Source organism: Diceros bicornis, chromosome 8 (assembly GCF_020826845.1).
Source record: "Diceros bicornis minor isolate mBicDic1 chromosome 8, mDicBic1.mat.cur, whole genome shotgun sequence".
In the NCBI taxonomy this organism is placed as follows: domain Eukaryota; kingdom Metazoa; phylum Chordata; class Mammalia; order Perissodactyla; family Rhinocerotidae; genus Diceros; species Diceros bicornis.
The window spans coordinates 33,777,527-33,802,793 of NC_080747.1; the positions used below are offsets into that span (position 1 = coordinate 33,777,527).

A 25,267-nucleotide genomic window follows, 5' to 3' on the forward strand; every position below is an offset into this window, starting at 1 on the left:
ACGGGCTAAACACACATTTCTCAATACTGACAATATAGGCTGATATTCAGTGGGTGAGCACTGTGATGACCGTCCAGAATGTTTACAGTCAGCATTCATTCTGACTGGCCAGTAACTGGTGGTTAACTATTTTGAGTCTCACCTTCCAACAATAACACATGTCTCTCCATCCTTAGTATCTGCTATTAATTCCCAAGCCTGGGAGAACACTAACCTTTGTGTTATATGTTTAGTGCTTATCCCAGATTCAGGAATGAATAAACATCCTATTAAACTCTAAGCACCAGACATCATTATTCCCATTTTATACACTAGAAAATTGAGGCTCAGAGAAAGAACTCATCCACAGACAGCCAGTGGCAGAACCAGAATTTAATTACAAAACAAACAGAACTTTGGGATTGTATAAAAACAGTCCCTCTACTCTGGAAATCTATCCTCCTATAAAAGATAACACTACAGGGAACAAGAAACTATGGGACTTAAAGGTAAATGCATCACTATATCATAAAATATTGATATAGAAAATACTGGACAAAAGCATGATTTTAATCCTACACTCAACTCTCATTCTGCAATTGTCAAGCATTACCTGAATACCTAAAGCTTTTACATATATCTATAGGACAAAATACTAGTTTATATAAAATACTTTAAATCCACACATATGAACTACAAAACCAATTTAACCCTATTTATTAAGAGAAAAACCCCAACATACGTGCTATTAACGCCCTTGGAGTCCCTATGTGAATGTCTCATTTGATTAAAATATTATCACCATTTTCAACAAAAGACAAAATTTAACAGAAGATTTAAGGGAAAGAATCTAAATTTAACAATTTTCCCTCCAGCCATTTCTTTAAACTTCTGATAAAACATCTGTTCTAAAAAATTATTTTGCTTTCTACTTAGAGAACTAATGAAAAGGCATCTGAATTAAATTACCACTGCTGTGGAAACAGTGAACAAAACTAGTGATGATGACAAGATTTTCTCAAAGGATGTTACATTCCCTAAACACTATCCATCATCATCATAACCTTTAAATGCCCTTTCTCAGATGGCTATCCCAGCCATTAGTTGTAATTGAAGTCCTTTTTGTTGAAATCAACTTATTCATCTCTACATCTGATTCTTTTCAGCTACCACCATTTTCTCTTCTTTCTACTTATTATAAGAGATCAGATACTAGTTTAATATGTAATTTTACTGGTACTACATTCTTTTTTTTTTTTTATAATTTTATTTATTTATTTTTTTTCCCCAAAGCCCCAGTAGATAGTTGTATGTCATAGCTGCACATCCTTCTAGTTGCTGTATGTGGGACGCGGCCTCAGCATGGCCTGAGAAGCGTGCGTCGGTGCGCACCCGGATCCGAACCCCCCGGCCGCCAGCAGTGGAGCGCGAGCACTTAACCGCTAAGCCACGGGTCCAGCCCATGGTACTACATTCACATTAAGTTAATTTATCAAAGCAGTCTGGATGCTCTAAAGATTTTTTTTAAAAAAAAAAGATACAGAATGCCACCAAATTCCCTTACTAGTGGGATGGCCATTTAACTTATCATCCAAACCAGGATACTTGATATTGAAAGAGAGCATTATCAAAAATAATAACAAAAATAGGCATAGGCAGGATTATCCCAGCAAACTGACATGTATGGTCACCCTACTTATTAAAGACCCAAATACTGCACTTAAAAGCTAAAAGTCTCAAAAAATAGGGCCGGCCCCAGTGACTAGAAGGATGTGCAGCTATGACATACAACTATCTACTGGGGCTTTGGGGGAAAATAAATAAATAAATAAAATTATTTAAAAAATAAATAAATAAATAAAAGTCTCAAAAAATGAAATAAAGTCCATGGTGGGAAAGGGGGCATAGAGAGCTCATGTGTGAACAGAAAATCAGAACAGTCAAATTAGAAGATCCAAAGAAGGCTGCATCTCTCTCAAGCACCCAAACCCAACAGCATTTCCAGATTCCCTAAACACAGCTCTGCCCCACCTTGGATATTAAAACAGTTTGTACACGGGGGTTAAGTCCATCATATGTCCTGTGCTCTCCTTGCTTACTTATCGGTTCATTTTACTACCACCCTCACACTCCTCCTTGATATTACCTTAACTTATCCCCCTCCCTACAAGTTTCCTTTCTCCTTTCTTCCCTGTTCTATTTTCCATCACTGAGCCAAGCCATCCGAGTTACAGGGTACTTGCTACATGCCAGGCACTGTGCTAAGTACCTCCTACCTAAAATGGGGAATCCCAAGATGAATTAGATACAGTCCTTGCCAGGTAATTGTTAATATTTTTGTTCGCAACACTTTGTTTAAAACTCAATACGGTTTCACTCCAAGCTCCATTTCCGCATGTCCTAAGCAGCCCAAGCAAGGAGTACAACTACAAAGTATTCTAGCGAAGCCATCCCTCTGTTTATTTGCAGATGACTGAGTATACATACTGATGTAAAAGAATAATAAACTAATCCATGTTTGTTAAGGTGTCAAAATTGCTACATCTTAAAAAAATTTATAAAAGCTCTCCCAACCAAGACACTGCAGCTTTTAGGAGGAGCAAACACTCATTCTTGAATCCGTTTGCTCCTTGAAGCTGCTGAAGGATTGATCATGTCTTGCCCACCAATGAATTTCCAGTACCTTGCAGCATATCTAGCACAAAATAGGCACTCAATCAGTATCTGTTGAGTAAATGAATGAATGAGGAGCTCATGGTTAACCACTTTTTTCTTGATTCCAACTCCTCAAGATCTTTACTCCATTGATTACCTTCTCTTAAAAGGCAGCCCCACTATAGTAACAGCTTTGAGGTCAGCCAAAAAATCCCATATCAAATCCCTAACCACTTCATAGCAATGTAACCGGGAGCAAGTTTTCTAATCACTTTTTTTGCCTTATTTTTCTTATCTATAAAATAGTCCTAATCACTCTGCATGCCTTATTCTTCTTATCTACAAAACAGAGATAGCACTATTTAATTTGCAAAGTTTTTGTGACATTTTTGAGATTTGAAAACAATTTATGTAAAAGGCCAGGAAGGAACCCAATAAATGCGTGTTGAACGAAAGAATAAATTGCCATTCCATTCTGTGGCTCCAGACCAAAATGTAACCATCAAAATCTAATTTGCCAAAGCCGGTCTTTGGTCAAACAACAGATATGCGCCAAGGGGTATAATACACAACTGGAGTCTGTCTGCTGCTGAACATCAAAGGAAGAGGTTAACATCTGCTTTTAAATGCAGGAAAACAACAATTAGTTCACAAATAAAAGGGAAAGGTATGCAATCCAATTTTATTTTCCCCAACAAAGTACCCAAGTATTAAGGAATTACCAGCTCACAGGAGACTGAAGCTTTTTTGCAGGGGTCACATAGTGGGGGAAGATAATTCTGGAAATAGTTTTTAAGTTCAGCATTTATTGATAGCTCCTGGTTTTCCCTGTCAAGAATGGACAGACTAACTTTGCACTTACTCTAAAGTGCAAAACTAAGCAGTCAAAAACTACAAGATTGGGTCTGAAGAGTATTTTTATCCAAATTGCTTGCTCTCCTAGGAATCTAAGATATAAAACCACAAAAGAGAATATCATGAATCACTTTAAATTTATGAAAGAAAATAAACTCTGACAGACAGGCATAAGCTTATTTTGGCCATACAGAAACGTTCTGAGACCCATTCTGCTGCTGTTTCACTTTCCCTTCAGGCCAAGCAGTGGCCAGTGGGAGTGAGAAGCTCCCTTGTGCCCCATTTCCAGCACACACACCTGAACTCACTCTCTACTGAGGCTATGAGAGCTATTACGGGCCCTTACCTTCCTTTTTTCCAGTAAGAGTGGCAAGACAAGCTATGAAACTTCCCCAGGGCCTGGTTTCCTTTCTCACAGCTCACTTGTGCTACTGTCCTGGAAGATGAAAGAAACACCAGAGTTTTTCAAAGCCCAGAGGCAATGTTGATCTCGAATAACATTTTCCATTTTCTTAAAAGCCATCATTTCGTACTCTCCTCAGGCACAGAGAGCATGAAGCAAAGTCTAACCTGCCTCCTTCGAGTTCATGAAGTAGATGCAGTAGTTACAAGAGAACCTGAACTCTAGTATAAAAACAGCAAAGGGTCATCCTGGAATAAACATGGGCTACAATACTGAAGTGTCAAATTCTGTCCTACAAGCTCACAATTTTAGCCTCCTTTAAAGCATATCTTAGCAAAAGTGGTTCCCATCTGGATGAAGATTTTTCCCCCTAAATTTCCAATGAGAAGGACCTGGCCCCCACTTCCGAAAAAAATGGCCATGAAAACCCTATGAACAGCAGTGGAGCCTTGTCTGATGCAGTGACGGAAGGTGAGAGGATGGCGCAAAAAGACAAGGCAGGGTTCTGCTCTGCTGTACACAGACTCCCTAGGAGTTGGAATCAACTGACAGCACTACCAACAACAACAAATTCCCAATGAACCAGGCACATTAACCTATCATCACAACCTGTTTTCTTACCCATCCTCATTTTACAGATGTTTTCTTGCCAAGGGCCACAGAATTTATAAGCCGAGAAACTGGGATGCAAATCCAGGCAGTCTGACCCCAGGGCCTCTGATAACATGCCCTGAACTAGGAAAGCATATCTATCTGTTGTTTAAATCTAACTCCAGTAGGAACCATAAAAGAGCAACCTTCAGAGGCAGCCCTGATGGCCTAATGGTTCAAGTTCAGCATGCTCTGCTTCAGTGGCCAGGGTTTGGTTCCCGGCTGTAGAACTACACCAACTCGTCTGTCAGTAGCCAAGCTGTGGCGTAAGCTCACATAAAAGAACTAGAAGGACCTACAACTAGAATATACAACTATGTACTGAGGCTTTGGGGAGGGGGGAAAAAAAAGAGAGGAAGATTGGCAACAGATGTTAGCTCAGGGTGAATCTTTCCCAGCAAAAAAAAAAAGAAGTGACCTTCAGCACCAGGGCTCCACATATTTTTACAAACTGATGTCCTTACCCGCATGAATGACAGTGTTAACACTTTTTATGGACCCAAAAGTATCATTTAAGACATGTGAGTTTTATACCTGCCACAGCAATGCAGCAGCCAGCACAGCTTTACAGCCTCCAAAAAGTGCTTGCGAGAAGTGCACTTTAGTCTCAGCTTCAGTCTTTGACAGCAAGTCACAAATTATTTTTCAGATAAAATGGCAATTAGGAATTTCCTAAAACTTTAGTGATCAATCTTGATATCAAACTAAAATCCAGTGCCCTCTTTTTAAGTTCTACTTGACTATAACTGCTACTGAAGCTTTACATATATAACAAAAAATTATTGAATTTTAGGAGACTGAAAAAATCTTAGGGATTACTCATCTTATCAACACATATTTTATTAAGCAAAGGGTTATAAAAGATAAAAAAAAAAAATGAATAAAACTGGATCCCAGTCCTCAGGATTTTACAGTCTATTAAATTAAAGATTCTGTAAATAACTATGACCCAATTCAAATTAAAAATAATAAAAGATAAAATCAGAATATGTTATCAGAGAGATTCAAGTAAGGTATTAAGGGAGTTCAACATATAGAAAAGATTAATTCTAGGCATAGCACAGTGGTTAAGAGCATAAACATGAGAATCACACAGACTGGGATTCAAGTCTTGACTATGCCTCTCCCTACACGTGTGACATTAGACAAGTTATTTAACTTCCCTGAGCCTCAGTGTCAAAATCTGTAAAATGGGGCAATGACATCTACCTCTTAGAATTGATATAGAATTAAATAAGACAGAACATGTAAAACTCTTAACACAGTTCCCAGCACATTCTCAGGGTCAACTGCTAGCAGTGGTTTCCAGTCCCACACCTATTATTTCACTGTCTCGCATTTCTAGCTCCTTCTCTTATCAATGCCCTTTAACTGCTCTGGCCAGGGTCCTGCTAGATCCTATTATCAATTCTCCTTTAAAGATAAGGAAATAGCCTTTGAGAGGATGGGGAACACGCCCAACATCACTTAGTTCGTAAAGAGACCACCATGTCCACCTCCAGACTCTTAGGTCTTAGGGTACATGGTTATTTACTTGTCTAATCTCTCCTATTATCTGATAAGCAATTAAAGCGCAAGTAGACCATCTTATTGCGTAAATTTAAAAAGATGCCCTCTCTAGGCAGGCCCAGCCCCAAGAGCACACAGCTTGGTGAGTAACATGCTGGACGGTTATTGGTCCCTTCCACCCACCACTCACACATACCTTTGTGCAGTGAACAATCTGCACAACATCACATGGTGGCCCTGGGTCTCCAGTCTCCAGTTTTCTCTTTCAGTTTATATTCCATGCTGCTGCCCAAGTGTTCTTTGTAAAACTCCCATCTAATTATGAAATTTACCTTAAAACCTTTATGGCTATATATTGCTTAGAAACCCCAAGTCTCTAGCGTGGCACACACGTGGCCCTCCTCACTCTGGCACCAAGGCTTTTCAATCTCAGAGCTTACTTTGCTCTCTAACGTGCCCCGTATCCCAGCCACAATGGAGTTCTCGCCACTCTCTGAAGATGCCATAAGCTTCCATTCCTCTGTGCCTTGGCACACGCTTTTCCTACAGCCCCATTCACTCTCCTCTTTTCTCTCTGTCTTCTAACTCAGCCCTCAACACTTACTTCAATGCCAGCTCTTCAACGCATCGAACACATTTGCTGAGGACTCAGGGAATGACTGCCCCTTCCTCCACAGGCCCACGGCATTTTTCAGTCTACCTTCCTCACCTCCTCACTGGAATCAGAAACATAGTACATGGGCTTTCAACTTAGATGGATCAGAATTAGAATCCTAACTCAAAACATTTTCTAGCTGTGTGAATGTGGGCAGGTTACCTTCCCCACTGAGTTTCAATAATCCTACTCCAAGAATTGCGATGAAAATCTAGTGACTTAATGTTATGGCTTCCACACTTCTTCAGACAGTGGAGCCAGTCTGAGGGGCAAATACCAAGAAATCTTAGTATATTTCGTTGGATCATGTAAACTAAGAATTATTCTGCAAGGAGAAATCATGACCATATTATACGTATACAAGTCCCCAAATATAAAACATATCATTGTTATAAGTTTATCAATTAAGTGCTTATTAATTATTAACTTTTTTTTTCCATTGTTAATTGAACTTAACAAGTCACAGCAGGTACTAAAAGTTTAGGAAAATATCAAGAAAAAAAACAAAGATCAGAAAATTCTATGCATAACTTATTTTGGAAGGGATGGGTCAATAAATATCACTGCTGAATTTTAGTGATCAAACACCTTATTGAAGAACATCTAGCCCAATGCTTGTCACATGGTATTGCTGAATAAATGTCATTTGAATCTGAATTTGAAACTCAAATTAAGTACCTTGAAAGCAAGGGGATATCTCGTTCATCTTTGAATAGTGAGCTCCTAACACAGCACCTGGCACACAGTAGCTGCACAACAAATGCTGGTTTAATAAACGAACTTCAAATTGAGAAAGCATGCAAAGGTCTATAAACCATTTTGCACCTCCAATTAATCTGGATTTCAATTTGCTCCAATAAATTATATTCCAAAGTCTATGAAATGCTCCTTCGGTACCCATCACCTCGTCTGAGTTATTCAGAGTTTCTTGGGAGGGAGAAATATGTAAGCAGAATCCTTCTTTGGGCACAGAAATATTGATGAAGACAGCTAAGCAGGAGGAACATGTCACCCGCACTCTTGTAATATAACAAAGGGACCAAAAAAGACACAACGCTTTATACACAGTACCTGGTAGCCAGTGACACTTACAATTTTGAAAACATATTTAGTCCCGCAAGTCTCCTATTCAGAACATGTCTGGTTACAGTAAACACAGTAGAGATTATAGAAGGTGAATTCTATTCTATTCTCTACTCACAACTGAAAAACCTACACAACATATTTCACTTATTTATACTCCTTTCTCACTGAAAGCCAGGATAGCCTAAAATTAAACAAAAAGCTAAGATCCAATTATTTCTTGTTCACTAAAAATGATATTGTAGGTACATATTTATTAGCTTGGATATTCATTATTTATTGTTAAGTGGGAAAGACAAAATACCAAACAATTTGTAGCATATACTACTCTTTTAGTATTAACATAAAAATAAATATATATATGCCTTAAATAGGATAATATAATAGAAGCTATTTTTTACTTCTTCTTTTTTTTGTGTGTGTGTGAGGAAGATCAGCCCTGAGCTAACATCCGTGCTAATCCTCCTCTTTTGGCTGAGGAAGACTGGCTCTGAGCTAACATCTATTGCCAATCCTCCTCCTTTTTTTTTCCCCCAAAGCCCCAGTAGATAGTTGTATGTCATAGTTGCACATCCTTCTAGTTGCTGTATGTGGGACGCGGCCTCAGCATGGCCGGAGAAGCGGCGTGTTGGTGTGCGCCCGGGATCCGAACCCGGGCCGCCAGCAGCTGAGCGCGCGCACTCAACCGATAAGCTACAGGCTGGCCCATATTTTTTACTTTTTTTAAAACAATCCATGGCTAATCCTTCACAGGTGCATCTATATTTTGTCAACATTACACTCAAGTTTCTAGAAAACTACCTCAAATAATTCAATAAAATGCTTGAAACAAGGAAGACTTTGAAGACACATTTGTGATTAAGAAAAAAATGAACGGAGAGAACAAAAGGAAGTTAAAAAGAAAAGTGGAGGTTGCTTAGGGTTCTGAATTTTCCCTAAAACTGTGCATTTGCCGCTCCAAAAAGAAATCACCAATACACTTAAGTACCCCTGACGGTTTTTAAAGTCGTCCCTCGATCTCCTGGGGTGGGGGGGTTCCAAGAACCCCCCATGGATACCAAAACCCATGGCCGCTCAAGAGCCTTATATAAAATGGCGTAGCATTGGGGGTAAAGTCGGCCCTCCTTATTCGCGGGTTTCAAAGGGGCCAAACCCACAGATAAGGAGGGGCGACTATACTGTCAGAAACATTCTCTCCTGATTTCTGAAAATTTCAGAAAGGATTTCCCTCCTTCTCTCCCACCCTCCCTTCTCCCTTAATGTTGACTTCCATATAACTAGTTCTTCAGGACTAGACTGATGTGGAGCATACTTATGCATTATAACTTTATTTTTGTTTAACTTAAAGATGAATTGTGAACATCCCTCTGTGCATATAAATATCCACCTATGGTATCAGCTTCAGTGAACAGGGATCTTTCTGTCATGGTCCCTCTGGTAACACAGGGGCTGCCTTCAGCTTATCATTGTGTTCAAAAGTCCTACAGATGCCTTGCCTCTACAAAATGGAAAAATAACTTTTACAACAATGTCACAAAGGGAATATTTTGATATAATGGAAGGAAAAGATTTCACCAGAGACTATATTAAATTTTAAAGAGATGCTAAATTATTCGAAAGGCAGTTTAAGTAGCTTACTTTCTGGGGCTAAGTTACATTTCCAATCTAAACACGACTGTGAATATCTGGATCCTGAAGCCCAGAGAATTAATCTTTTGCCCTTTTCATTTCACTTTTGTGGACAGATTGATGACTTCCAACATAATCCTCTTTCAATTATCCTTCCAAGATGGAATAACAATTACACCACATAGGATTTCCTTTATTTTAAGGTTAATATGTGAATACAAGACTACAAAATTCAACTAAATAAATTGCTATCATTTTTTAAATCCCAGTGACAATAGTATTTCACTACTGCAAATATTTCACTCTAACAAAAAATTGTTTTTGGAGAAAATTTTCAAAGTCCTTGCTTTCAATGGATTTACGTTTTAGCAGACTTCACAGCCCTCAAAAATTATATTTGTGGTATGTGTATACTGTGTGTATGTATGTAATATTTTTTCAGTACAAATATGGTATTTAACTTCAAACAGGCTTCATAATTAAAGACCCCTACCTTATTATAATTATTACAAAACAATACACAATTTAATTATAAGTAAATTTATAGTACATACAATGTAACAATAAAATCTGATCTTACTATTTAATGCTTCTATGAAATTTCTAGAGCAAAGTTCTTTTCTGCCTTAATTTGTTTTAGACATGTTTGAACTAGCTCATTTGTACTGTCAGAAAGTAGAAGAGTTGCAAGACCCAGGGCACACAAAGTTTAGAAAACTATCTAGTAATTTCATGGACAAACAGTTCCTATTATCAGTGATACTGTTTCTGGAACATGCCAGAAAGGAAATGTGTGTGTGTATTTTGTTTGGCTTACATTCTTATGGGCCATTCATACTTCCAAGTAGTATCTACAAAAAAGTAAATTGACTTTATTATCTTTAAGGCCCATTTTACCTTTTCAAAAAGATCAGGAAATAAAATTGAACTTCATGGCCCCAAGCAATTTTTTCTAAAATACAGTAAAACTATTCATATAGGTGTCTCAATTAGAATATCTTAGAGTACCTCAAAAAAGTTATAAAACAATAAAACTGACAGTGCATCAATTCCTCCAAGACCAGGCTACATGAGGGACTTACTGAACAAGTGATTCCACATTTTGTTTTCCTTTCCAGACAAGAAAAGAACCAAATGGATTTCATTCTTGTTCTAAAAATTCAGAACCAAAAGCCTATCCAAAATATCTAGAAGTCTAAAACATTTGAAGCTCAGAAAACTGGACTCACTTTTTTCTGTCACATCATATTACACTGCCTTACCTTTAAAGATGAATTCATCTACTGCACACCCGATAAAAGGTTCTATCACCACCTTGAGGACTCAGTTTATGAAACCCCAAAGAAATGGCATAATGGTGAAAGCCATCCTAATCTCCTGGAAGGTTTTTTAAAAAAGTCTCCTGAGTCCCTTTTTTGTGTTTCAAATCCATAAGAGCATATAAAAGTTAAGCCAGAAAAGAAAGAAAGTAGAAAAGCCACTGACCCAGTGTTAATTTTCTGAGAGAAATATAACAGAATTTTAAAAAAGCAAGTTAGAAAATTACTTACTTTTCCCAGGTCTTTGGTACAAAGCTCAGAAGGCAAGCTCCCCTCTTCCCGCAAAGTCTGTTAATTAATAGCAATCACTCAGTGAGGTCAGGCAGCCCAAATATATCTGGCAGTTGTATAGAGACAAAAAGTTAAAATTCAAAGTCAGATTAGAAATTAAAAACCAAAACACCCCATTGCTATTCAGAGGCTCTCTGCATAATTAAAATACAGATTTTATTGGAATATCTAAATGAGGAGCTACGTTAGCTATTTTTCTCTCACAACAATACTAACAAGGCTTGCTAAATCTAGATTATATTTTGATCTGTCATCTTATTAAAGTTCCTAAAGCAGGAACCAGCAAGGCTTCTTGGCAACTGTTCACAGTAAAAATGTCCTTCTCAGAGAGTCACAAAAAGCATCGGAAGAAGGATCTGGACTTCTAATTATACCGTGACTTGGGAGGGAAGGTCTTCCGAATTCACACTTGCCTGCCCCACCTTCCAAAGATGAGCTCATCTCACAAACACAGGGGTGGTTGTAAATAGAAGCGAACAATAACAACTTAAAGAAAATCATCAACAACTTTTAAACGCCCTTCAGAAGTATTCATTTAAGCACACTTCACTTCTGCAGGTGGGAATGAGAAGAGAGCGCCATGTTAAGTTTTTTCTAAGAAAGCATAAAATCTGAAAATTCTGCATGATCATAACATCACTTAAAACACAAGTTACTTCCCCCACAACCCTACAAATGAATATATAGGTGATAACTCAGTCGTAAGATAGAAAAGTTTGAGTAGGTAAAACAGATGGTACAGATAAACCATAACCTAAAGTATGTGTACCCCTCAGGCTCCCCCATTCTGGGCCTTAAGTTACAGATAATTCTAAGAAGCATGATAAACTCATTTAAAAGCCACAAGAGATTGAGAAATAGGTCAATTAAAAGGAGGCAGGAAGCACTGCTACAGTAGGCAGTCATAACTGAAAAGCAGACAGAATCCTATAAACATCAATAGGCATTATCTATTATTACCGGCATTGTTACTGCCAACACTTACACAGTGCTGACTCTTATGCCAGATTCTTCTGTAAGTGTTTTACATGTATTAACTCTATTTAGGATAGAGACAAGCAGAATATCCCCTCGACATCACCATATTACCGCACACTACACTCAGTTCTGATATAACGCTGGTGTTTGTTCCAAGATTGATATATGAGGGAATGATTTGGGCATAACTCTAATTTCACGTTTGTTTATGCATGGTTTCACTGCGAGAAACACTAGGTAATGGCAGAAGATTGTACCCAGGGGGAACCCAGCTGCAAAAGGATACACAGCATGCACATGCCTCCAACATCTACCTGCGATATCAGTTTCCACCGGTGTGCTAGGAGCCACACCCATCCACATCGGGTGCCCCAATTTCCCTTCTGATTTCAATAACTCACAAGCTGCAACCCTTGCAAGGCCTCAGTCCACCTCAGCACTTTGTCAAGGTAAAGTGCCGTATTTATTGTACTATTTCTTTCTTTCTTAACCACCTAATATGTGTAAAATTGTGCTACAATTTTTATCTTATTTTTTTAGTGTGTCACTGATGAAGGTTTTTGAGTGTCGTGTCCCTAACCCTATTTCTCCCATAAGCACTGTGGGTTTTACTGCATGATTTTACATAGCATGGTGGTTTTTAAAAATGCATAAATCGTATTTTAGCAGAACTGACTGTACAATACGAGTGTTTATAAAGATGCTTGGGATTTAAACCAGAAAGGGTTAAATTGAGATTTTCATATCTTTTCATTATGTTAAAAGGGATAGCAACACATGTAATACAATTTTAGAAAGGTTCTCATTCACAATGTTTACAATTACCAAGCACGGACACTTAAGGGTCAGTTTCAGTTACGTGAAAAATTTATTTATGAGAAGTTCCCTAATGGTGTGAGATAAATGAGGTGTTACTGCACCATTCTGGACAGACCAAGATGACGGTGTTATAAAGATAGATTCTTGCAGACAAGAGGGCTTAACCGTAACTGCTGGAAAGGACAAACTGAATTGAATTACTTTTCACTTCTTGAAATCAGTAAATTGAAAAAAGCCTGAATTTATCCTAAAAAAAAGTCCAAGATATGCATAAAGATACGTACAAAGAAGTTTTCTAATAAAAGTAATACCATTTTAGGCAATGTAAAAAATATAAATATCCAACAATGGATAAACAGTTTTTTAAAATCTGTAAAATATTTAATGAAATGGGAAAACGTTAAGCAGTATTCATTGGGAATCCAGACTATAATGCAATACATTCAATATGGTCCCAGTTTTGTTTAAAAGTATCTATATCTAGAAAAGAAACCAGAAAGAAAAAATGTCAACATTTGAATAGCTGCTAATTAGAGATAAGAGAAATTAGAGTAGAATAATTCTTACTTTCTTTGCATTTTCCCGTAGTACCCAAATTTTCCACAATAATCACATCTACTTTTACAACTAAAAATAACAATATGCTGTATAAAAATAGGACTAAGGTATTTAACGGGAAAATTCACTTTTTATCCCCACTTTAATTTCACATGTGAATCCAGTCAATAGAATGAAGGGCAGCCCAGAAACAAGGACACCAGAAGCTTCTTCCACAAGGATTAACAGATCCAGTCACATGACTGAACCCTTGAAAAGTATTTTCTATTTCACAATTCAAGGGCAAATACAGTCCCATCAGGGATGTTCAAAGTATACAAATCCATTACAAAGGCCAAAATATAATTTGCTTTTACTGCCTAAAACAGTAGTGGATTTAGTAAAATCCAGATGAAAGAAGATTTTTTTTAATTATATAATTGCATATAAGCTGGCTTAATGTCTGAAAGAAATTTCCTTTTGAATGAAGAATTCGCGTTCTGGATAAAGCTCCTTTCAAACAAGATCAATATTCAAGAAAGACAAGGGGCAATGGATTTCTGTGTAGGGATGAACGGCTCACTTGGGGAGTTTTAAATAGAAAGTAAGAAGAGAGAGATTGATCCTTATGACCTCCAAAAGAACTCAGTTATATTAAAATTTTCCAGCAATGAAACTTGACTTTGAAAATAATCCATTTGCCAAAAATGGTAACTCCTTAGTCATGAGGACGCTTAGTTTAATCCCATCACTGACGGTACATAAGAACTGAACGGTGAAGGTCCTCAGGAGTCAACTGGGGACAATGAGGCCACCACACACCCGAGTTCACTCACCTATGCTGGCTAGCAGCACATTAAACGATGTGTCCCTTTATTTTCAGTGTAACCTGACTGGTGTACCGAACCCCCAGTAACTATCTGGTGTAGAGCAATTGCTTTAATGTGACCCTCCATTCTCAAGAATGTACTAAGGATTAAAAGTCAGTGGTTTTGTGTGTGTGTGATTTTGTTTCATAAAATTACAAAGCATCTGTAACGTTCAGTGTATACATCTGAATAACAACCATATTCCTGCCGTATAAAGTATAGATGTAGTAGTCTTTGTTTTTTTGTTTTGTTTCTTTACTTCTCAAAAGCTGACTTTGATTAAAAACAAAAATAAAACCCTTCTGCTTCAAATTTGCTTTTGTATTTTTAAGCATTTTCAAATGGAAACAAAAGCTACTGGCTTCATGTTTTGTCTTAAAGAATAGAAAAGGCGAGGGCAACTCGGTGGCGTAGCGGTTAAGTGCGTGCGCTCTGCTTCAGCGGCCTGGGGTTCGAAGGTTCGGATCTGGGCACGCACCAACGCACCAATTGTCAACCCATGCTGTGGCGGCGTCTCACGTAAAGTAGAAGAAGATGGGCACGGATGTAAGCCCAGGGCCAATCTTCCTCAGCAAAAAGAGGAGGATTGGCATTGGATGTTAGCTCAGGGCTAATCTTCCTTGCAAAAAAAAAAAAACATAGAAAAGGCAAATGAACATTTTATTATTCTATTGTATATAAAAAGAGATCACAAAGGAGATACTAAGTTCCAGAAAAATCAGTCAGTTCAAGTTCAAGATCACAGACTCTATCATTTTATCAAATGCATGCTGATTACTTTGCAAAATAACTGTGAAATTTGTGGCTTCTGTATCTCACAAGTTGCTGCCTAAAATGTTATACATATGCACCTTTAATAATCTGCAACCAAATATTATAATCAGCAAGTAAATTGAGATAATATATTCGACTATGAGTATTCAAAATAAAAACTATGAATTTTGATTTTGAAAAGAAGACATGCTGAAAGATACATGCATCTATACATACTTCACAGTGATCCTGAAAATATAGAGCACTTAGGAACTCTCAGTATGGAGACTATATTTCTTAAACTGCTCTAAGAATTAGCATATGTATAGCTCAGGGGAATACACTCTCTTAGCATTACCGGATATAAAAAAGTGCAACTAATTTTCAGAGTCTACCTGGAAAACAAGCAGAAATTATTTTCTCAGGCTCTCTAGTCACTCCCTGGGCAGAATTCCAACATAATCTAAATTGGTCTTTGGCATCATCTCACTTCTCTTTTTGCATTGCTGTGCCTCCTCCGGTCCAAAGTCCAAAGACCTTCACTTTTGATGGCCTCTTCCTCTCACTAGTTTTTTCCTTCCAACTTCTAAACTCCCAGTGCCTCCATGGGAATATTTTAGCAGAAGCTAGGGGATGGGGGAGCTTAAATAAATGCTTAATGACTTTTAACTTTCTCCAGATTATATGCTTTTTTGTTGTTTTGTTTTTGGTGAGGAAGATTAGCCCTGAGGTAACACCTATTGCCAATCCTCCTCTTTTCGCTGAGGAAGATGGGCACTGAGCTAACATCTGTGCCCATCTTCCTCTATTTTATATGTGGCATGCCTGCCACAGCATGGCTTGATAAGCGGTGTGTAGGTCCGTGCCTGGGATCCAAACCTGCAAACCCTGGGCCGCTGAAGTGGAGCGCGTGAACTTAACCACTATGCCACCGGGCCAGCCCCTGGATTATATGCATTTTTAAAGAAAATCAGATCTTGTTTCTAAATACCTTAGCTCATTGGAGAAATAGGTGGGTCTACGCTGGGGCAAGGAAAGTACAAGATAAGCCTAGAACACTCTACTATGCCAGAAAGCAAGGAAGTGCTCAAATATTAATGCAGATGTGACAAAAGGACATAGAAGCTGCCTTGAAGGGGCTCCCACTGGCCAAATGTGGGACAGTCTGAACAACAAAAAGAATGATATGGATGAATCAGAACACACTGAAGAAAAAAAAGGAACCATAAATTTGTAGATATTCATGAAAAAGGGAATAGTGGGAAGTTCTTTACAAAGAATGCTAGCTAATAAACACCAAAGGAATAGCAGAAATAGAAAATCCCACTTTGCAACCACCAAGGCAATAATTGATACTGTCAAGGATCATTAATGGATGCTAAAACCATCAGGGAAAGGGTTGCTATGGAACACGATACTCACACAGTCTCAGAGCATCACCCTGCAGATTACTTATCACTTAACTAGTGGAAAAGGTATCTATAATGGAGAGCTCTGGCAGACCACCTTACCCAAGTGATGGTTGACATAATCAATCACAGGCCAACTGAATGTCATGTGTCTCCATAGCAACTATGCAGTCTGTCAAAATGCTTAATCTGTATCTAATCATAAAGTAACAAACAAATCCAGATTGCGGTCCTTTCTACAAGACAACAGTCTTGGAATCTTCCAAGATATCAGTGCCATAAATGACAAAAACAGGGTGATTGTTCTAGATTAAAGGAAACTAAAGAGAAGAAATGCAAGGAATGATGGTTAATGAATCGTGGATGGGGAGAGAGGTTATAAAAGACATTATTGAAACAATTACAGAAATCTGAATAGGTATTCAAATATGATCTATATATTAGATAATATTTCTTGGTGATAATGGTATTATGGGTTATGTGGGAGAATATTCTTGTGCTTGGGAGATACATATAAAGTGTCTAGGGCTAAAAGGTCATGATCTCTACAACTAAAATGGTTCAGCAAAAATTTTTTAAAGTGTGTGGGTGTTTGTGGAGAGACAGACAGAGGGACAGAGAAACAGAGAGAGACAGAGATAAAGCAAATTTGGCAAAATGTTAGCATTTTATATGACGGGCTAGCTGTAACCTATAAAAATCAGTAACCATGGTTACCTGTAGGCTATATCCACCCTTTATAAAGAGAGATCACAAAGGAGCTTATGATTGAAAGGAAACTGACACAAATAGGAATAGAGTCCACTGGTGTTAGAGCATCTAGTCTATTTTTCAAAAAACTTTTCCCAATTCATTTCTCTTCTGTAGCAATTAATGGTCGTTAACTGGGAGGAAGAAGATTGAGGAAAAAAAAGAAACCCACGGAAGAGGATGACAATGGGTAAATATTAGCCACAGAAAAGTTCAGTTCTCCTCCACCTATTTTGAAGAAGAGGTAGGTCTCAAGGTTTAAAAATTGTGCCTTATTTCCCGTCCTGGTGAGAAACTCTTGTGCGGGTGTGGACATTTCCAGTGAGCCAGAAAGAGTCCCTTTGCAAGATTTATAGTGACCAAACACCCTGACCAGGGAAGGCTGAGCACTTCAGTTCATGTCCACCCCTGGTCAAGCCTAGAAGGAGGCATGCGTCTGAATAACAATCCACGTAAGCTAAGAGGCATCCCAGCCCTACAGCTTTCAGCAGTTGCCTCCAACTTAACGTGTCTGCAACAGAATTCTCCCCACCAAATTTGATCCCTTGTTTCTACTACCTCTTTTCTTAGTCTATCCAGTCTCAAAAATGAAGCTTCATCTTTCACTTCGGTTCTCAACGGCCCATTCTTCACATCCTCTCTTCCTCGTTCACATTCTCAAGGTCATATTGGCCACAAGGTCTCTCATTTCCCAGGTGGAAATGCCTCTCTTCTCTCTGTTCTTCCTCAGCATTTCTGTTACAGCACTCAATTGGCATTTTTTTAATATCTTTGCCACACATCATTGATTCCGTAACCCACTGTAGGCAAGTGCTATGTTATCTCATTTAAAAATCACTGTAATTCTGTGAAGTAGTTTATATTATTTTATCCCTGCTTTACAGAAGAAATGGATACTCACGTGAAATAATTTGTCCAAGGTCACAGCGCTGTAAAGCTGATATTCAGACTCTGGTCTTCTGGTTCTACCCTAAAACCTAGGTGCTTCATATTGTTAGTTATAGTTTAAAACACTGTCCCCTGTCCTTAAATGAAGCATATGATCCTTAAGGAAGGGATTCATTTTATCCAACTCTGTGCTCTCTCCAGAGCCTAGCAATACTTATAATTCATGTTCATTGATTTATATTTAAAGACTCAACTCAGAGACCATTTTTCTTTCTGACTTCCAGCTCCCATCCCTCCAGAACCAACCACTCCCTCCTCCTCGCCCTCTGTGCATCCACTGCAGCATATTCAAGCCTTAACTGCAGGGTCCGTGACTGCCACATGTGTGCTGGAACACAGTAGGTACTTAATGAATGTTCACTCAATGAAAGGTTTACACGTGAGACAGTTGAGTTTCTCAACAGGGTTGCTATGCCTTGCCAAAAAAAATTTCACCTCATTTTTATCTTTATCACATGCTGAGGAAAATTATTTTAGGAAGGAATGATAGAGGGGAAATGGAGAAGAAGGGAGAGTGCAGGTCTTGGCCTTTAGGTCTTATCTACCTCATCTGCGGCCCTGGATACACCGTGTTCTGCAACAGTGCTTCCAAACATGAATGTATATGTAATATCATTCAATACAAATTATGATTCAGTATGGCTGGGGTAGAGTTCAAGATTCTGCATTTCTAACGAGCTCCCAAGAGATGTCGATGCTGCTGATCTATGGACCACACTTTTCAGTAGCAGAAAGTTCTAGACAGTTACAATGAAATTATGCCCATTTAAAGAGATATAACATGTAGATTAAAATGACTAGACATAAATTCAGAGTGTTAATGCTAGTTCTCTCTGGCTTTCTTCTTTCTGCTTTTCTATAATTTCCAAGTATTCTCCAATGGCTCTTGCTGATGGAAAGAAAAATTTTAAATGCTATATATACACAGGCATAAAAAAACTATACATTTGGACATATCCACTCTGCATAGCTACATCTTTATTTAAGCAACACATATACTTAAAAGGACTAGACGTGGGAGATAACAGGTTGGTGAATTTAGCAATTCCCTATCTGCTCATTTTAACATGCAGATTAACATAAAACAGCAATTACCCTTAACAAGCAGTCACCACCACAAGCATTGTGTTTCTCAGGTTATTTCCCTTAAAAAGAAAGAGAAAGAATCCATTCAGATGAAATACAATAAAAGGCAAAGAAAATTAAAAACAGAAGAAAAAACAAGCAGGCGCTACACTGAACCTCTTCCAAGTGGGTCAGAAGAATCGCATGAAAAGTTGAAACGGAGGTGGAAATGCACTTCTCCCAGCAGAGGCAGCGTGGGCTGGGTTCCACAACAAGGCTAAATGGAATAAATTAAAGCAGCACTCACTGTGCACCTGCAAGTGAGGTGGAAAGAAATGATCCTCAGAGGAGCCCCACTTCCAAAGCATAACAAGGAGAGATCATTAGGAAGAGGCAATTAGAGGGTGCACATTTGCAAGAAAACATTCCCCAAATACCCATCTCCCTGTTAGTGGAGTTCCAATGGATGCCTGGTTGTATTCTGTGAGTTGCAGAAGTTGCAGCCCTGGCAGGTGGGCATTTCACGCCCACTCAGATACCTGCAGCAATTCCCGACACTTGCCCAGCCACAGGTGTCTGTGACTTGGGGAGAGCCAAAAACAAAGAAGGAGCCAAGCTACCCCATGGCATAAGCAGGGCGTTCCTGGTTTTAGTAGAACTAACAAGGTTCTGCAGCCCCTGCTTTCCAACTCTCTTCCAGCTTCCAGGTAAAAGTTTCCCGTCACAGGTGTCAGGTATTCATACTGTACAATTCCACCCACAGTCCTGATTTTTTGCCTTGAAGAAATATTGTGAAACTCATTGTGAAATTACCCACAAGGATTAGTACTTAGTGTCTGGAAGGCTTATATATACAAGGGAACCAAAAATCACTTGTGTGTGAATACACAGTACTATTAAGGATGTGGTTTCATACCTGTGAAGTTTAGTCACACCAGACATTCCTCACAATTGAAAACAATGTGTCATTGTACCTCTGTTGAATTCTATGAGTTGAGATCTGGACTACTCAAGGCAAGGAAGCAGATGCTGAATTCTTAACTAGTGTGATCACTTGAGATTTCAAAACTAGTATCAAAGTCTTTATCTTGATGGGAGAAAAATCTGAATCTATCTGGAGTTCCATACACTTATTTTATTGAAATTCAGTATTCTTTTTATTTGGAATTACATAGAGGTAAATAGGGGTGGGGAGAAGGGACGCACCAAAATCTTCTCAGCGCTCCAAAGCCTAAAGGTCTTAATATCTTAGTTAGAATTTCAGATTTAAAGAGACTTAAGAGGCATGACAATCAAATCAAATGCAATATATGGTCTTTTGCTTGGATTCTGGCTTCGAATTTTTTTAAAAAACATTAAAGACTTGGGAGCCAAATTTGGGAAATTTGACTATGGACTGATATTAAATGATACTTCAGGACTATTGTTAATTTTGTTGAGTGTCATAATGGTATTGTGTTTACATAAGGCAGCTTCCTTATTTCTTGGAGACGCATGCTAAAGTATTTAGGGGTAAAATGTCATGATATCTATAATTTATTTTTAAATGGTTCAGCAAAAAATAATATAGACATGAAATAAATAGGGAAGAATGTTAATAATTATTGAAATTAGATGAGGGTTCTACAGGTGTTCAGTGTAGTATTCTTTCTACTTTTTTCTATATTTGAAAACTTTTAGAATGAACAGTTTAAATTTCTACCAGTCATGGGCCGGCCCCGTGGCTTAGCGGTTAAGTGCGCGCGCTCTGCTGCTGGCGGCCAGGGTTCGGATCCCGGGCGCACACCAACGCACCGCTTCTCCGGCCATGCTGAGGCCGCGTCCCACATACAGTTACTAGAAGGATGTGCAGCTATGACATACAACTATCTACTGGGGCTTTGGGGGAAAAATAAATAAATAAATATTAAATTTCTACCAGTCAAAAACATTTATGATCCTACAGTTTTATCTGCCTTGTCCTACTGTCTTGCCATATTAGACTACAGCCCATCTACAGCAGACCACTTTCTTTCCTCCAGAAGACATTCTCTCACACCTTCTCACCTCTGTACGCTTGTGGATGATATTCTCTCAGCCTGGCATTTTCTCTCTCCAGTCACTGTGCCTCTGGTGAGAGCTGTCATTCTTTTAGGTTAATCTCAAACGCCGCCTCCTCTAGGAAAACTTTCCTACCCTCCCCGCCAGCTCTATGCATCTCCCCCTCTCTGACTCCCCACAGCACTTCTCATCACACTTACCACATTCCATCCTGCATGGCAAAAACTGAAGCTGACATTTACCCAGAGCTTCCCCAGTGTGAGGCCCTGGTCTACAGACTCCCACATGCATTCTCTCACTTACTCACTCTGTTCCTACCCCAGTGCGGTAGGAAGTGTCATTACCCTCTTTTCACAGGTGAAGAAACAGGCCCTTCGAGATTGGGTGACTTATCCAAGTCACAGGGTTAGTAAAGGGCAGTGCCAGGCTTCATGCCAATATAGCCCCTTCTCTTCCAAACTCTCAAGCACTAGTGCGCATGTCATTTGCACGGTGGCCTGATCCTTCCCCACTACACTGTAACAGCCTAAGGGCAGGCAGAGCATCTTATTTATTTATTCACTCAAAAAATATACATTGAAAAACCACTATTGTCAGGAAACGACTGCTCTAGTGATAGGATAAAGTGGTGAGTGAAAAAGGATAGTTTTTGACCCAGATAAAAACTAAGGAAATCTGAACAAACTATGGACTTTAGTTAGTAATAATCTATCAACATTGGTTCATTAATTGTAACATATGTACCATATTAACGCAAGATGTTAATAATAGGCGAAACAGGGTGAGAGGGAATATGAGAACTCTGTACTGTCTTCTCAATTTTTTTGTAAATCTAAAACTGTTCTAAAAAAATTAAGTCTATTTTTAAAAAGGAAAAAAGAGTGTGACTATGAGGTCGGTTTTCTTGATTGGCTCACAAACTACCTCTTACACCAATTCCAAAGAGTGGTCCTACTTTAGCAAAGGGGGCGGCCCTGAAACGTGTGTATAGGACCTATCTGGGGAATGAATTCAAACTAGGATCTCCAACTAAATGTATGGCATACACTTTTTTTTTTTAAGATTTTATTTCTTTATTTTTTCCCCCCAAAGCCCCAGTAGATAGTTGTATGTCATAGCTGCACATCCTTCTAGTTGCTGTATGTGCGACTCGGCCTCAGGATGGACGGAGAAGTGGTGCCTCGGTACGCGCCCGGGATCCGAACCCGGGCCACCAGCATCGGAGCGCGTGCACTTAACCACCAAGCCACGGGGCTGGCCCTGGCATACACTTTTTTTTTTTTTTTTTTTTTTTTTGTGAGGAGATCAGCCCTGAGCTAACATCCGCCAATTCTCCTCTTTTTTTGCTGAGGAATACGGCCCTGGGCTAACATCTGTGCCTATCTTCCTCCACTTTATATGGGACGCCGCCACAGCATGGCTTACCAAGCAGCGCGTCGGTGGGCGCCCGGGATCCGAACCAGCGAACCCCGGGCCGCCGCAGCGGAGCGCGCGCACTTAACCGCTTGCGCCACCGGGCCGGCCCCCCTGGCATACACTTTTTAAACCTAATCTCATACATTTATATCCTTCTCCTCACACAACATGTTTCAGGCTCCAAGTTCCCAGCTTAATTCACTACGTCTTACTCAATATTCCCAGGAAGGAATTTCCCACATCTCCTACTTCTCTAAGTCAACTCAACTTCTTAAAGTAAGCCTCAGAAAGACTCTAGGAAGTTCAATTTTTTTTAAAAAAAAAGTGTTGGTATTTCTTTTCTTAAAAATCACAGAGTCCTGGGCCAGCTTGGTGGCGTAACAGTTAAGTTCACATGCTCCGCTTCGGCGGCCCGGGGTTCGCCAGTAGGGATCTTGGGCACGGACCTACTCACTGCTCATCAAGCCATGCTGAGGCGGCGTCCCACATAGAAGAACTAGAAGGACCTACAACTAGGATATACAATTATGTACTGGGGCTTTGGGGAGAAAAAAGAAAATAAAGAGGAAGATTGGCAACAGATGTTAGCTCAGGGCCAATCTTCCTCAAAAAAAAAAAATGCCTTCAAATAAAAATTAAAAAAAAAAAAAATCACTGAGTCCCAATTCCCAAGTTCTGTAGGCATCTCAAACCCAGAACTTTAGGCATCTGCATATTAACATACTCAACCATACTATGCCTGATTCTTCCCTAATGAAGGAACTCAGCCTTTCCTTGTCCAGGAACTTCTCTTGACTGCATTTGTGAGATCTGCTAGACTTCCACATATGAAAACCTTCCTATGTGGAGCTAGCCTAATAAATCTCCATGAGGAACAGTTCCTCTTTTTTAGATCAAACTTCTGGAAAACTACAGATGAGCACAGAGCATCACAGATATGTAAATATTTAACAGACACCATTTGATAATATTAACTACAATCAGAAGGAACAGCATTAAGAGTATTTGACCTCTTGTGCTATATTTTATAATTTAGTCTCATAAAAGTACTGTGATAAAGGCTGGTAAAGATATCATTACCATTTTATAGATGAGGAAAATTGAGGCTTATAATTAAGTCATTCAAATCCACCACTGCTGACTTGTTCCACTGTGGATCTTTCAAGCTCAATGCCAGTTGTGTTTTTGCTCTCTCCAGCCAGAAAGCTCTCGAGCCTTGTAATTTTCCACAGTGCGCCCTTCATCTCTGGAGGCGCTCTCTCTTTCTCTGTAGGCCATGTATCTGTTCATGCATCCCATCTCCTAAGCAGAAATACATAAACCAACTCAGGACTAGAGCACCCCCTCACTCATGCTCACGGCCCCTGAATGTTAACACAATGCCTTGCACAGTGGGTGCTCCCCAAACCCAATGGCCCATGACCACATGAATGAGTCTATGCTACACAGCTTACCCACGGGCAAAAGCCCTAGAACAAAAACATACCTTGTTCTGGTACTTGAAAACTAATGGGAAGTTCAAGATGACTTTTTTTCCTTGACCTTAAAGCAAAATAAATTATGTTTATGTTTTACAACATGGCTGATAACCATAAATAGAAAAGAGAGTTTTGTTTTCCCCATGAGTCCTCAACTCGGCCTCCAATTTGGTGCCAAGAACATTCAGGGAATGTGCCACAGGTCTAGGTTTTCATCCAGATTCCAGAAAAGGGGAGAGGAAAATGAGTTTTACCATCCACATAGCTTGAGTTCCTCTTACAGGAACCACTCTCAACAAAATAACGGCTAAAATTGGCTTGTGCATATTTCTCTTTCTATAGACTTGTTGGCCACGTTGATCACTTTATTATCAGAAACTTTGATTCTCAGAATCTAAATCAAATGAAAAGTCAAATATTTTTTAAAAGATCAAATTGTTAAAAAATTCGTCTCTGCCCCCTGGTATGAAATATAAAGCTCCTAACTTCGCACAGAGAGTGACTAACTCAGAGTTCACTGCTCCTGCCTGAAAGGAAACCGAACGGTTCCAGTGCACCAGGCCATCACAGAAGTTGCTGAAAGAAGCAGTTTACTGAATGGTACTTCTGTGTCTTCAAAGTTTTAATATGTCCAACAGTGGAAAACTAAAACCATGTGGATCAAAGAGGCTAAAAGTCAATGCTTACTTTGTTTGTTTTTAACCAGAATAACCAAAACTGAATCTAGTTCACGAAGGTTTGGAATTTATGCCTCACTGTATTTTTCCTTCTGTGTCCAACTATAAAAGAGACTTCAAAAAAAATAAAATGTTTAATTCTACCACCAGTAACACATGTGCTTTGGATTTTTTATTAGGAATGAAAGATGGGATGTGCAGAGCTATCCAAACCCCACCCTGTATATCCAATGGCATAAACTGTAGAATCAACCACCACAGAAATAATTAGAAATGCACTCATATTTCACAGTTAATGAATTGCTTCTCTGCCCTCATCAGAAAAGTGATCAGAGAATACCAGAGGGGACTTAAAAGAGTGTGTGTGTGTGTGTGTATGTACACCCTTACATGTGCTCATCTGGGGGCGGGGTTAGGATGGGGAAGGGCAAGCAACAGAGAGCTGGAACTCATAAAAAGTGTCTTAGGCATCGCCTAAGATCTAAGATTGTACCCACTC

At 39.1% G+C, this 25,267-nt stretch overlaps 1 protein-coding gene across 15 annotated transcripts in view; it reads right to left on the minus strand.

Moving 5' to 3' along the window:
- The window catches only part of APBB2 (amyloid beta precursor protein binding family B member 2), a 355,319-nt gene that overhangs the window by 239,428 nt on the left and 90,624 nt on the right, over positions 1-25,267 (minus strand). For 7 of the 15 annotated variants that reach the window (XM_058546954.1, XM_058546952.1, XM_058546956.1 and 4 more), the window contains exon 3: positions 10,970-11,075. The exons of 1 other annotated variant lie outside the window; for it this stretch is intronic. The gene's annotated coding sequence lies outside the window, so the exon portion shown is untranslated. 7 more of the 15 variants (XM_058546943.1, XM_058546945.1, XM_058546942.1 and 4 more) reach the window with 5 other exon arrangements.